The 15,851-nt window shown below is 37.5% G+C and overlaps 1 protein-coding gene and 1 non-coding gene across 4 annotated transcripts in view; one reads left to right on the top strand and one right to left on the bottom strand.

Annotated features, from left to right (window-relative positions):
- Positions 1-15,851, top strand: part of kcnq1.2 (potassium voltage-gated channel, KQT-like subfamily, member 1.2) — a 172,031-nt gene that overhangs the window by 111,548 nt on the left and 44,632 nt on the right. The window lies entirely within an intron of this gene.
- Positions 15,646-15,718, bottom strand: trnat-ugu (transfer RNA threonine (anticodon UGU)). Its single transcript has one exon. It is a non-coding gene; the product is annotated as a tRNA-Thr (tRNA).

Raw genomic sequence — 15,851 nt, 5'->3', positions numbered from 1 at the left:
TTCCCCTTTCATCTGACGATCAATAGTGTGGATTTTAAACATAGATGGGCCAAAACATCCCTAATGAAAATGTCACTTTTTGTTTGATTCTGGAGAAAGGTGTAAAATTTCAATACAACATGGGCATATTCAAATATTTAGTGTGACTTGTTGAGGCCATCAGTGTAGTAAAGCAAAGGTCACACTCTCTAGAAGTTGTTTTGCTCAAAGTAACCCATTACCATTCAGGGACATTACTGTACTTTTTTTAATGAGCGCGAGTAGTTACTGTATAGCTTGCACCGCTGTCTCCATAATGACTATTTACACATAGCTTGGCTAGTGTGAGTGTCTTGTTTTGATGGCGGAAGCCCACCTGTTATATGGAAGAAGAGAAGCGGGTAGGAGGGTGGCTTCCTTTTTGGCCTCAGGCAGCAGGTGTACGAACCGGATGACCCTTTGGTGCTTTCCTGCTCCCGCTCCAGTTAGCTGGAAGAGGATTTGCGCACCAAACGGGGCCATTATTATTATTATTATTATTATTATTATTATTATTATTATTATTACTATTATTACTACTATTTTGTATTTATTGTTCTGTGCATTCATGTAATGTGCAAAAATCTAAAAATAAATAGATTAAAAAAACTATTTAATTTTTTTTTATTATTATTTTATTTTTTTATAATGCACAAAAATTAAAAAATCAATAAATGTAAAAAAGTATATAATAACATTTTATTAGATTTTTTATTTATTTTGTAATAAAATGTAAAAATAAGTACATTAAAAAATAAGATAATAACATTGTTTTTTTATTATTTTTTTATTTGTATTTTATTTGTTACATTTTCTTGCACATTACATAAATTCATGTAATGTGCAAACAAAATAAAAATTAAATTAAATTAAAATTACATAATAAAATAAAAAAAACAATGTTATTATTTTATTTTTTAATCAATTCATGTAATGTGCAAAATTAAAAAAAAAAGAAAAAGAAAATAATAAATTAAAAAACAATGTTATTATTTTTTAATGTATTTATTTTTACGTTTTATTTCAAAATAAATAAAAAATTGAATTAAATTACAAACAATGTTATTATATACTTTTTTACATTTATTTATTTTTACCGTCCATTTATAAATTTTTCTGTTTATTCATATAATGTGCAAAAATGTAAAAATAAAATCATACTTTTTTTTTTATTTTGTTTGATTTTAAAAATAAAATCATAAAATTATTTTTTTATTTTGTTTACATTTTTGCACATTACATGAATGCACAGAACAATATGGGGGCAGTTAGATAAAGATACAACCATATAAGACAAACAAAAAGAAAACAAAGAACCACAATGCAAAAATTGTGGCCACATTTGCTCACGTTCTGAGCCCAAAGCAAAATTTGGTTCTGCAACCGGATGATTCTGGAAAGACATTTCATCATACATAAATGTTAAGAGCACACGCAAGGATTCAAGTGAAGTGGAGCTTGAGCTGACCTCCGGCAAGGTTGCGGTCATTTCATAACCTTCCCGAGGCGGCGTCGCCTCCCGCCTTCTTCTCGTAAACGTCAACCTAATGACACATGCAGCAAAGCCCGCTGTCACAGTTGACTCACTCTTAAGTAGGATCTTTCCCAACAGCCCGGTGGAATCATTCACCAGCTACACCACAGTGTGTGTGCGTGTGTGTCGGGTGTGTGTTCCCATCGCTCTCAGCCTGCCTTCCAGGCACATTTTTGGTGCTGAGTAGGGGTTTCAAAATGAATGTGTTAATATTGAGTCAATTTAAAGTTCCTTTAAGACCACAATTTTTTTTTTTTCAACGCTGGGTGAATTCGCAGCAGACACGTCCACGTCAAAATTTAGCAGTAATAAATTTAATATTAATGCATATATTTGTGGAGACTGGGGTCAAGTTATATTTGACAATTTTAAAAATTAGCAGAGTTTCACAAGTTACTTCATGTTAAAGATTAGATAGCTCTTAATATGAAGAGAAAAGTACACTAACATCTTACAAATACAATTATGCCATCTAATGGCAAAAAAATGACCTCAACACAAATCAATATCATACTCATTTTTTTTACAGTACAGAACTTCTTTTTTTTTTTTTAACTCAATTTTATGAAATTACTGTATCAATGACTAAAAGATGCAGCCATATTTCTATTGGTTTCATTTTTTAACTCTTTCACTGCCATGGACGTTAAAAGACGTCAAGTAAAAACCTACGGAGGCCCACCAATGACGTTAAAAGACGTCATCCAATTTTTTTTTTATTTTTTTTTTGAAATGGGTGGAGGAAAGCCTTGGCCAGCTGTGGTGAAAGTTTCAAGCAGATCTAGTTAGCCTAATGACTATTTTTGGCCCCTAGATGGCAGCAATGACTCTCTTTTGACAAGATTGGGTAGGCGTCAGTAGAAGACGTGAGGCGGAGCTAGAGGGGACAATGGCTGGGGAAGGGAAGAGAACATGGCGAGCGGTTGCAAGCAGCTCACGCTCGAGCAGTTTTTTTCAAAGACGAAACGCATCGACCAACGCTAAAGAGCACATTGATGACGACGATGATCATCATCGATGATGATGATGGTGACTCCGAGGTTGACGGCGAAGTTGGAAGCGCTGACGCGGCGGCTATGACGACGTCATAAAGGTTCACCGGCTAGCGATGCTAACACCGGAAAACGCGGCGCACAACCGAGCACGCTCGGGCGGACGTTAAATCGGACGACGAAGAGTGCCCCGAGTCCAATGCATATTCATCGGAGGAGTGGGTACAGTCTGCTACTTGCTATTCCCCTGAAAAAAAGGCCGTCAAGAAAGTGTAACGTCTGCACGCGAAACGGACAATCGAAGTGAAACGTATCTGTTGTGCAAATCCTGCTCCGTCTCCTTGCATGCAGGGGAGTGTTACAAAAAGAAAAACTGTATTTGAAACATCCACATAATTGTAAATAGTACCACAGTTGCACACATTTGTAAATAGTTTGCGAAATTGTTTTGTCAAATTGTTACACTGTTGAATGGAAATAAACGTATTTTGCAACCAAAAAACACATTTTCATTGTTGGTGATAGCGTTTTACAGAAGTAACGCACTATTTAGGTGTTTGTGGCATCATTCATGGACAAAAAGAAGTGTACAATTCACTAGAGTGCATGAAATAACATCGTTTCACAAAAAGCTCTTTTTCTCCGCTTTTTGTTTCAAAACAGAGCATTTCGGTGAAACTAACCATTTTCTATTGTTGATTACTGAAAAACCGAATAAGGTAGAAACAAACTTTTGAGAGTTCAATCTTTCATTTGGTAGTATGTGTGTTTCCATAGTCCAAACACAACATTTTCTGTGGACCTTGAAAGATGAGTCAAAATGCTTAAATCGGCTGGCACTGGCGACATCCCGTTTCTGAAAACGTCTGGCAGTCAAAGAGTTAACAAGGGTATGAAACCTATTTTATTGTACTTGTTTGTACATTTAAAGCAGATATCAAATGTGTGATTAAAATAGTAAAATATATAGTAAAATAGTTAATCGTGAGTTAACTATTGAAGTCATGCGATTAATTACAATTAAAAAATGTAATCGTCTGACACCCCTAATTTTTTAATATTATTTCTTTTCATTTTTCATTAGGGGCGATTAATCACAAATTTTATATCTGTTCTAAATGAACAATAAAAAAAATCTAGGTTTTCATACTCACCAAAAAAAATGTGAAGCTAATAGAAATAGTTCAAATGAATTTTTGACGTCTATAGCCGTCAATGGCAGTCAATGAGTTAATTACGATTAAAAATGTTAATCGCCTGACACCCCTAGTCGTGACAAAACCCAGTGTTGGGATGCAATAAAATACAAATTAATTCTTAATTTGCCAAAGTAGATTTCTCAAGTTATTTATCTCTCTGACAACTTTTTACTCCTATTTTGAAAATGAATAACAGAATGTGAATACTTTGCCACCTCTTGACAAATTACTATTTGCCGCTATTGCGCTCCTGTTAAAATGCCAGACGCTAACTACTCTGGCACTGCTTTATGCGAGGATGTCAGCCGCTGGATGAATTTATCTTTTATGGGCAGAAGGGGGCTCCGCCATTGTGTGTCTAGCGCAGGGACGGACAATGATTTATCACACCCAAACAAAGACACATGAGTGGAGTTGATTAATCGCTGATGTGTCCAACCCAACGCTCTCCAGATTGAATTCTCCAGGAGCGGCTTGGAAACGAAGACGGATGGCCCCGCGTGACAGAGTGTTATCTTTGTGTCACGCGCACTCGATGAAAAATGCCCCGGCGTCAAGCGCAAACAGTGGCCAGTGTCTCCCAACGTCAACTTGGCCTTTTCACAACCCAACGCGCTTTTCGAGCTGAGACAAGGCGGATGCTTGCGCGGTGTCGCTCACTTTTATGAGAAAGGAGATGTTTTCGCATGGTGATCGGCGGCCAAGTCGGGGCCTGTGAATGTCTGGTACATAAAATACAACGGCAGCATTAAAAGACAAGCTGGATCGAGCTGTAATATACGACGATGAATGAATAATGGTTAGAATTAAGGAACCGCCTGAAAAGATGGAGTGACTTAAAATCCATCCACAGCAGTCTTTTCTGATCTTGTGTTGACTAGTGCTGTCACTATCGAATATTTTTAGAATCGATTAATCAGTCGATTAATCGGCTAATTGGATTTGGTGATAGTACAACGTAAAACTACAGTTGCCCTCTGCTTGTTTATTTTTTTCTTTATTTTATTTTTTTTAGTATTTGTTCAGTATTTCACTATTTTTTTAAATGTTTTTTTTTTGTTCAGAGTTTGATTTTTTTTCACCCAGTTTTAATAGAATTTTATGAAACAACACCCCCCCCCCCCCCCACACACACACACACACACACACACACACTTTTTTGGGAAAACAAATAGTGAATGTTTATCAGCATTTTTTTAAGAATTTTTTCGAGTATTTTTTTATTTATTTTTTCAGGAGAGCTCAGTATTGTTCATTCGATTTGACATCATCATTGCTCTCCTTTTTTTTTTAAACAAATAAATTAAAAAAAAAATTAATAAAAATGTGTTTTTTTTTGTTTTTTTTTTGTTTTTTTTAAATATATATACATATATATACATATACACACATATATATATATATTTTTTTTTTGTATGTGGGTGAGCATGTGCATGTGCATGTGCATGTGCGTGTGTGCGTGTGTGTATTCATCAGTTCACCTAAAGCCCATTAAAAAAAAATCCCATACTAATAATATAATATAATAAATTGCCAAATGCAGAAACATCAATTTAAGTTATCACGATGTTTTTCGAGTATATTTATAGAAATCCTGCCAATTATATCGCGTGTGTGTGCATTATGCACTGTGGCCGAAGAATGCTCGGCATAACCTTAATAGCGTCTCAATTAGGCAAGTATGCTGTCAATTACAGCAAGGCCAAATAGTGGGAATACTTGAGGAGCGGGTGTTTGTTAGGAGTCCATCTGTAAGGCATTTAGGGCCCCTCAGCTCTGTAATCAGGACTTTTTTTGGGGGGGGGGTTATTGTTGTGTGTGTGCCTGTTTAAAGCTTCCTACTCGAAACCTTGGATAGAAGGCCGTAGTAAACACACATGGGCTCATATACATATTTATATTTGGCATTTAAGTGGATACTTGAACACATATAAATATACAAAAAGCTAAAGACTCTCACGCATATGTTGACCCCTAGTTTTTTCCTTGTTCATCTGGCCAGATTCATCATGGGTGACTCACATTGGTGTTGCATTGTAAGTCATCTTGCGATTGAGAGGAAACCGTTCTCCAAGTGTCCCCGTCCGCAACAGCCAACTTTAAACCATCCGCAAGTTCATTTGACTGTAAATGTGCTTTGCTCGTGTACACTGCACGGCTGTCTCTGCACTGAATCTAAATTGATTATAATGAAGGGGAGCCACTTCAATGGTCCAGGAGTCGGCTGTGTTCCCTTCCCTAATTATAAGCTTCAAGCTGATGAGCGCGGACAAAATTAATTTTGAAACGCAATTGCAACCTGTGGCGGAAAAATGAAACTGCAGACATCCTTCTTCATGTACGCAACAATTCGCTGATATGCACAATTTAAATAAATAAAAAATAATAATATTTAAAATAAAAAGGTTTTTTTGCACTATTGGCATATTTTTATTTTTTAAAGAGTCAGTCACCCCCAAAATGTGCCCCCACTAGTCTAAACACGGAATTCTGATTAATTATTGGAATATGAGTTAAGGTGCAAAATCCACCCGTTTTTATCCATCTCAGGTGGCGGCCATTTTGCCACTTGCTGTTGACTGTAAATGACCAGAACATTTTTTCATTCAGGTCCCTTGGATTACCCAGAAAAAAATGCTCCTCAAAATGAGGAAGTTGCTCCTCAATTGAAGTCATTGATTAGCAAAACTGCTCCGCAAAAAATAATAAAAATATATATATATTTTGAGACATGATTTTCCAGGTTCTCAGTGCAGCTGTGGTTAAAAATAATAAAAATTGTATTACCAACATTTTTTAACTCATTCACTGCAATTGACAGTTATAGATGTCAAAAATTAATTTTAACAGTTTCTGTTAGTTAAAAAAAAAAATTGTTAACAAGAGTACGAAAACCTTGGAAAAAAATTTGCGGTGCATTTAGAACATATAAAATTTGTGATTAATCGTGAGTTAACTAGTGAAGTCATGCAATTAATTACGATGACAAATTTTAATCGCCTGATGCCCCTAATTTTGAATAATCTTTTCTTAAAAAAATTAGGTGATCAGGTGATTACAATTTTTAATTGTAATTAATTGCAGGACTTCACTATTTAACTCACGATTAATCACAAATTTTACATCTGTTCTAATACAATTTAAAAAATCTAGGTTTTCATACTCTTGTTAACAAAAGTGGAAAAATATGTGAAACTAATAGAAATAGTTCAAATGAATTTTTGACGTCTATAGCCGACAATGGCAGTGAATGAGTTAAGAAGTAGACGACTTTCCCCTGTTTGATCAAAATGAGGTTAGGAGCGCAACCGAAATGTGCCCCCACTAGTCTAAACACGGAATTCTGATTAATTATTGGAATATGAGTTAAGGTGCAAAATCCACCCGTTTTTATCCATCTCAGGTGGCGGCCATTTTGCCACTTACTGTTGACTGTAAATGACCTGAACATTTTTTCATTCGGGTCCCTTGGATTACCCAGAAAAAAATGCTCCTCAAAATGAGGAAGTTGCTCCTCAATTGAAGTCATTGATTAGCAAAACTGCTCCGCAAAAAAATAATTAAAAAATATATATATTTTGAGACATGATTTTCCAGGTTCTCAGTGCAGCTGTGGTTAAAAATAATAAAAATTGTATTACCAACATTTTTTAACTCATTCACTGCAATTGACAGTTATAGATGTCAAAAATTAATTTTAACAGTTTCTGTTAGTTAAAAAAAAAAATTGTTAACAAGAGTACGAAAACCTTGGAAAAAAATTTGCGGTGCATTTAGAACATATAAAATTTGTGATTAATCGTGAGTTAACTAGTGAAGTCATGCAATTAATTACGATGACAAATTTTAATCGCCTGATGCCCCTAATTTTGAATAATCTTTTCTTAAAAAAATTAGGTGATCAGGTGATTACAATTTTTAATTGTAATTAATTGCAGGACTTCACTATTTAACTCACGATTAATCACAAATTTTATATCTGTTCTAATACAATTTAAAAAATCTAGGTTTTCATACTCTTGTTAACAAAAGTGGAAAAATATGTGAAACTAATAGAAATAGTTCAAATGAATTTTTGACGTCTATAGCCGACATTGGCAGTGAATGAGTTAAGAAGTAGACGACTTTCCCCTGTTTGATCAAAATGAGGTTAGGAGCGCAACCGAGCATGCTTTTTGGGTGAAAATGTCACTCTGTAATAGAAAGACCAATCCAACATTGTGGAGCGGTCAGGTGCATGAGTGCGTCAACACTTTCTCTCCATAATGACCGCCAAGACCGCAGCCCGCTATTGTTTCTACTCAAAAGGCTTCATGGCCACTTGCCAATCTGTCACCATCCCACTTTTTGTGATTTATTCCCAACTGGCTGTCCCCTCATTTTTCCACCCCCCCCCCTTTTTTTTTTGGGCTCCTGTTCCCAGCACCTCTTTGCCACGAGAGCATCCTGCCCGTTGTTGTGATGTCTTTTGATATATGCGTGTGTTTGGCCATAGCATGCGCAGCGGGGAGCCAGACGAACCAGGCCGCTCTAAACAAAGAGAGGAAACTTGGCAAAGGAAACACACACACACACACTCACACACTCAAATCCTGGAACACGGGCATCAGTACTCTCGCTGACCCGCGCTGCAGACAAGCACATACAGAACCGTCCCGGCATGTCTAGACTCGACCTTCCAGAAGTCCGCCGCGCAACCACCTTGCACTTCCTCCTGTTTGTCCGGATTGGAAATCCTGCGTTTTCCTGTGAGGGATTTCCTCGCCTGCCGTCCCGCGTCCACGTACATACTAAACTGAGGTGCAGGATCATTTTTATGAATATGTGAGGATGGGCATCTGCAATTGATTTATTTCAGTTTTTCAGACTGAAACCAGCATGAGTAGCTGCCAATACCCCTCTTGATATATAAAATTTAATCAACCCAAAAGTTGTCTTTACAATATGTTGCATTAACGTCCACTTGTTTTTTTCCATCTCAGGGGGCGGCCATTTTGCCACTTGCTGTCCGCTAAAAATGACATGGCAGTTGCTCAGTGCTTAATCACGGCTCAGCTTGTGAACATCACATGACCAAACTCAGAAAACAGTTGAGCCGTGATTGGTTGTTAGCTGAGCCCTGAGCTACTGTGACATCATGTTCAGGGACAGCAAGTGGCAAAATGGCCGCCCACTGAGATGGAGACAATAACGGGTGGATTTTTCTATTTAATTCATATTTCACAAATGCAATGTTAGTCAGAATGCCATGTTTAGAATAGTCAGGGCGATTACAACAATTTATTGTAAAGACATTTTTTTCCCCTTTCACACAGTGACAAAAAAATGACAATGGACTTATTACTTGTGAAATCTTCATGGTAGTTAGCTTTTATCATTTAATTATTATTATTTTTTTATGTAGTTAGTTTTAATTAGTTTTCAGAGTGTTTGTTAGTTTGTATTAGTTTTAGTTTAGTTTTTTTAATATGTGTTTGCAAGATTTAAAAAAAAAAAAAAACTTTTTTTTTTTTTATTTTTATTAAATATTACTTCAAAAGCATTTTAAAACTTTAAAAAGAACAATCCACAAATCAAATACAGGTACTGTTTAACCGGCCACAGACTTCCAAGTACAAAAAGTGTAGTTTTTAGTTTTAAGTAATAATTTTCACTATATATATCTAATTATTTTTATCATAATTATAAACATATAAAATGTAGCCTCAGTTTTTGTTTTTGAAAAGCATTTTTGGTTTTATTTAATTTTTTGTATATTTGGTCATTTTTACTATAATTATTGTTAATATTCATTTATTTTCATCTATGTAAAATGTAGCCCCAGTTACTTTCTTGATTGTCACCATCCAGCAACCATGTTTAAAAATTTTAGCTCGCAAGGCAAACAAAAAATTGAACGAAACACTTGTATCTCAGGGTACCACTGTATCTACAGTAAACAATATATAACTGCTGAGCATACCGTATATTTACCTATGCCGTTTTGGGTTTTAGTGCATTTAATAAATGAAAGGTGAAGAATGTCAAATCCACTGCAGCTTTCGTTTTTTTTTGTCATCACAGCTTTTGCCACTTCTTAAAACATGTTCCCCAAATCTGTGTTTTTGTGCCGCACACTCAATGTGGCTACGTGGAGCGGACCTGTTCTCTGTCACGTCAGGGTGCTCCACGCCGTCCGCGCGGGACGGCACGCGATGCATTCGATGCAGCCCGGAGCGCGTCCTGGCAGTAAATCACGCTGGGGCAATGCGCCGGGGACGCAACCCCTGGCAGCTCCCAGACGGCCCGTTGGCTCCGGCTCCGGCTCCCTTCTCTTAGCGCCACTCTCTAATTTCCCCGCCGGGCCCTTGCCCACTACTGTGTCTTTACCGCATTCCCACAAGCCAGAGACGGGTTGTCTGCGTGTCTGGGCACTTTCTCGCTCTCCGTCGCATCGTCGAGCTCGTTTGCTGATTTTTGTCCCCCCCCCCCCCCCTGCTCCCTTTTGGTTTCTTTCCCCTGCTGCTGCCTTTGGTCTGTTGTTGTCAGTCGGCGCATTCTCATTTGAATGGAGGATTATAGGGCTGCAGTCTCCTATCATCTAAATCATGTCGTACACATCCAGCATCTCTCTGCATCTTGTAGCAGACACTTCAAGGCTTTCTTCTTGGCTGTAAATATCCATGCTCGGTCCTGGGTTAGACTTACAAGTGCCTCCAACTTGCGACTTTTCAATGCACGAGCCATCTTTGGCCAATTTTAGGCTTTGAAGGGCATGAAAATAGAGCAATCGAGGTTCCTATAATGCCCTCATTAGGGATGTTTGATACCATTTTTTTTTTCAGGCCGATACCATTACAAGTACTCAACTCTTATGTAGTCACCAATACCAAGTACAGATACGACTAGTACTTTTGATGCATGAAATTTCCACAAAAAATCTGACAGATAATTTTAAAGTAGGGAAATTCAATATCACCGATACCTATACCAAGTACTGATACCACTTGTACTTTGGATACATAACATTTCCAGACAGATAATTTTAAAGAACAACTTACAGTATATATCCCAATATAGTTTTCCCCTTAACTCATTCACTGCCATTGACGGCCATAGACATCAAAAATTCATTTGAACTCTTTCTACTAGTTTAACATTTTTTCCCGCTTTTGTTAACCAGAGTTTGAAAACCTAAATTTTTTTATTGTACATTTAGAACAGATATAACATTTGTGATTAATCGTGAGTTAACTACTGAAGTCATGCGATAAATTATGATTAAAAAATTTAACCGCCTGATGCCCCTAATTTTTAATAATTTTTTCTTTTTTTTTTTTTAAATCGTGTCAGGCTATTATTTTTTTAAATTTTAATTAATCGCTTGATTTCAATAGTTAACTCCCAATTAATCACAAATGTTATATCTGTTGTAAATGTACAATATTTTTTTCTAGGTTTTCATACTCTTGTTAACAAAAGTGGAGAAAAAAATTGAACTAATAGAAATAGTTCAAATGAATTTTTGACGTCTATACCCGTCAATGGCAGTCAATGAGTTAAAATGTATTAAATTGATGGAAATTTTCTATTTTTCAAATTTTAAAATTCTAGTTCCTGATCATAAATAAAAATGACTTGACTTGCTCCGTGACCATCTCTATCCCCCACATGTGGGCAAGGAGAGCCAGAGTTGGGACACTTTCAGCCATGCTCTTTTATCACAGGCACACAGTAAATTCTGTAGAGTAAATTTTACTCTAAACAGGATCTATTTGGTCCCACTCTAAACGGAGTAATATTTACACTTGGAAGAGAGTTAATTAAAAAAAAAAAAGTCACTTATGTCGCTAGTCAGCTGGAATCTTCGCCATTGTTTTTGGTCTCCTTTTGGATATAAGCAAACAGTGGGAGTGGCATAGCTCAGGTGGTAGAGTGGCCATCTTCCAAGCTGAATGTCGTGAGTTTGTTCCTCAACCCTTGTGTACCTTTTTGTTTTTTTAAATAAACTAGTAAAATTTAGTCAAAATCTCTCCTTGGAATGTTTGAGTAAAAAATTCTTTAATAGGTTTTTTTTCATGGGATAGGAAAATTCTCTCATACGCACTAAAAATAGTATAGAGTATTTTACTCTCTTCCAAGTGTAAATTTTACTCTGTATAGAGTGGGACCAAATAGTGTATATATATATATATATATATATATAGTACTCTACAGAATTTACTGTGTAGGTTTTATTATGGGTTTTTATACAGTCCAAGTGCATTATTTTTTTTGTATTAACCGATCCAAGTAAATATTAATGGCATTCCAATAATTTCAATGAATGATATACGAATAATTTTGGCGCAAGCCTCAAGGGCCGCAAGTCAAGCGACCATGTTTTATTGTCTTGGCCACACTGGAGCACTAATGTACTCCCCCGCACTGCAGTTCATTTTCAACAGGAAGGTGCGATGGCATTTAGGGAGGTTACAAGGCAGCCGTGTGTTTTATGGGCTCCCGCATCGTTGCTAATGCGCTGTGCTAACCAGACCAGGTGACATCACAATGGTCTGTCTGTCTCTACAGTATATGTGATTGGCAACCAATCCAGGACGCAGTAAAGGCAGATGAGCAGTATCGAAAATGGATGGACATCGGAGTGTTTTTTTTTTTTTTTTTTTTAAATGACATTGCTGAGCTCATCTTCTGATTGGGATTTAGTGTGTGTGCGTGTGTGTTTTTGCACCTGACCTTCCACATCTGCTGTCGCCTCCCATTTGCTTCCATGTTAGCATTTCTCGTAAACGCTTGTCAGAGTGACACAGCATGTTTTGGATTTTTCTTTCTTCTTGATGAGTGGCTAATGATTTTTTTTTTGCACTTGGAGTACAAAAGCGTGCGTTTTATCCGGGTCCCAGGTTCAACCCCATGTAGGGCAATTTAAAGTGACACGCCTAGCAATTGTGTGCAATTAGCTTTGAAGTTTACTCGCGATGGAGACGGCAGCCAGGCTGGATGGTAACGATCCGGATGCATGGAAATTACGATTTTATTAGCTGTATATATTTTCCCCCCTTTTTACATTTTCTATGGCTTAATGGCCTGAAATAATAAATAGTGATAGACCCATATGGTTTTTTTTAAGGCAGATACCAATACTGATTATTAGTAGTCAAGGAGACTGATAATCGATATTTCAAGCCGATATTCATTAGCAGTAAAAGAGAAAATATTAGTGTCAACATTTTTAAAAATTACTTTTTCCTTTAATTTTTTAAACATATAAATAATTGACAGCTGTTAAAAAAAAAATAAAAATTCTAGCAAAATTGCAGGGAGCTTCCAGGGTCATCAGATAAAACTAAGCAAGTAAATAGTTCCCTAAAGTTTTCTGCTGTAAATAAAGTTTCTTAATTAAAACGTTTTTGAAAAATTAAAAGTGTAGGGCGTTCCCAGTGTCACCATCATTTTTTCTAAAGTGGAAATTTAAATAAATCCATAAATGAAAAGTTCCCTCTAATTTAGGGTTTTCGCCAGGGTTCGTAAAAGGTTTCAAAAGATCTTTGCAGATAGTTACAAAATTGTCCGGAAATGTTCGAAATGTCGGCAACAATTAAAACTGTCAGTTAACATCTTACAAATCCTAATAAAAACCCTAAATTTAACTTTATCTTCCTTCGAATTCGTAAAAAGGCAGATGCTAATATTTGGCATTTTGACAAATAATAATAATAATAATCAGCCCGGCCGATAATCGGTCTATCCCTAATGATAAAGCAAACTGTGTCTAACCAGAACGTTTTTGATCGACGAATTTCACAGGACATTGCATCCTTCGATTTCTCTGTACGCGACCCAGCAAAGAAAAAGTTTGGCGTACTTGTTTTGAGAGGGCGACAGATAAGACGCGAGACAGCCGGGGTGATCTTGACACGTCCCGTCCATGACTCACCGGCGAGGAAGTGGGAGGCCGACCGTGTCTGCGCGCCAGTCGGCGGGATAAGCCCGACAGATAAACAGTCTTAAGCTTAGGAGGCGGAGGAGGCAAAAGAGCCGAGGAAGGCCACGCCGACTGTCGGGTCCTATCTCCTCGTTCACACCAGGAGGAGGCCTGTCGAGAAGACCAGAGAGGAGAGACGGCAGTCTGACAGATAAGGCTTGGAGATAAGATACACCACCGTCACTTATCTTCTCACGGACGCCGAAGCGAGGGAGCCTTTCTTGTTTGTTTGGCGTCACATCAACGCACTGAAGGTTTTCTCAGTAAATGACACAGACCAGTGGCAGGCCATGAATTTGGTACGTTCGCTCTCACCAAACAAGACGATGGAAAAATGTTGATGTTATTGTTACATTTTTGCGAGCTCGACCTATGAGGCAAATCTTAAATCTCATTGGTTAAAAAAAAAACGGTCCTTTTATACTGTAGTCACATTGGCCAACACTACTGATTCTGAAAGGCCCAAACCGGTGGTGTCTAAACTATGGCCCAGGGGCCATTTATGGCATTTGCTCCCAAAAACGTATAAACACGTTCTATTTTAAATACTGACATGGTCCCAAAAACGTATTTATACGTTTTATATGTTGTTGTTGTTTTTTTATGCTAGAGCTTTAAAGCAGCCTCTGACCTGAACAGGTTGCTTAAAGCAATGGTAGTTATTACAAGAAACGGCCAGCAGGTGGCAGCAGAGTGTAAGAGATCAGCCGGGGCCATGTTGCAACAAGCTCTTTTACGCAGTGTTTTCAACAGGTTTGTGAATAATGATGAAACTTAACTTTAGCGTAATGCTTCTTTCTGCAAAACAGAAACCGATACAAATATACTTTTTTTTTTCCTGATGAAAGAAGAGACTACATCCTCATCTCAAATCCTTTCCTTTGTAGAAAGATATTCAGGGAGCAGTTTTTCCCAAACAATAGTGGAATATATAAATATTATGCAATTGCTTGTTTGTCATATTTTGGTGTGCTTGAAAAATGGATGTATTTTATTTATTTATTTTTGGCCCTTGCAAAGTTTGGACAGCCCTGTCCTGAACAGATTACATTGGCTATACAAATATCGTATTACTATAATAACATCTTTACTACTGTTTTACTAATGCTGCAGCATTTATAACTCACTGTAAATATAATCTTGTAGCTTTTAACGGAGGCGGACGTTTCACATTCTCCACGAGAAGAGAGTGACGAGTGAACTCAATGGCAGGTTGGGATGCAATTTTTGAGACAATTGGCATATTAAATCCCAGCGTGGAGAAGTTGACAGCTTATCTTGAAGTAATGTGATCATTTGGCCGGTTGATGCCCAGCAAGAGCGCCGGTGAAAAACTGGAGACCGACTGAATTGTTGTCGGCCGAGGGTCGTCTCTATGGCAACGAGACGATATGCTGGCGTGCCCGCTGGGACAAAAAGACCGCACAGACTCACACAATCGCAATACACAACCATATCGATCAACGTCTTTGTTGGCTTTCCCCACCCCATTTCTCTTCTTTTTTATTTTTATGATGAACCTGTAGAATGGGTGCAGTGATGCCCCTGTTGCCCCCCCCCCCCCCCCCCCTGACAGTCACACCTACCTCTACATGTGCAAGTCTGTGTGTGGTGTATTAATGTCTGCAGGGAGTTGCCATCTTTTCTCGTACAAATATTTACTGCAGTGATGACAAATGCCGCATTACCGTACGTTAGGTGTTGCGCTAGTGAAATAACTTCATCTTAAGGAAGTGAACTTGTAAACCAAGGACCTTTCTTTAATTGTCATGCTTGTATAATTTAACTAGTCTCACATTAAGCTAACTTCAAAATGTCACGGTTCAGATAACCACTAATGTTTGTGCAAATAAATGTAAACTTTATGTAAGGGTCGCTGAATGAAAAACTCTGGTGTAAAATGAGCACCCGCCGTCCATTCTGGACTAAAATGCAATTAGGCCCCAGCGAGAATTGAACTCGCGACCCCTGGTTTACAAGACCAGTGCTCTAACCACTGAGCTATGAGGCCTCCGTGCTGAGTCATGCTGCCAAAGGGCTTAAATAAAATATCATGACCTCACCTTGCGTAAGCTGAACCGGAGTGTTGCCACTTGATGGAAAAAGATCATTAAAGTATGCGGCCTGGGGTCAGAGGTGAACAC

The sequence above is a fragment of the Vanacampus margaritifer genome, chromosome 6 (assembly GCF_051991255.1).
Source record: "Vanacampus margaritifer isolate UIUO_Vmar chromosome 6, RoL_Vmar_1.0, whole genome shotgun sequence".
NCBI lineage: Eukaryota > Metazoa > Chordata > Actinopteri > Syngnathiformes > Syngnathidae > Vanacampus > Vanacampus margaritifer.
The sequence above is the reverse complement of the archived record's forward strand: the minus strand, read 5'-3'. Positions and strand labels throughout refer to the sequence as shown.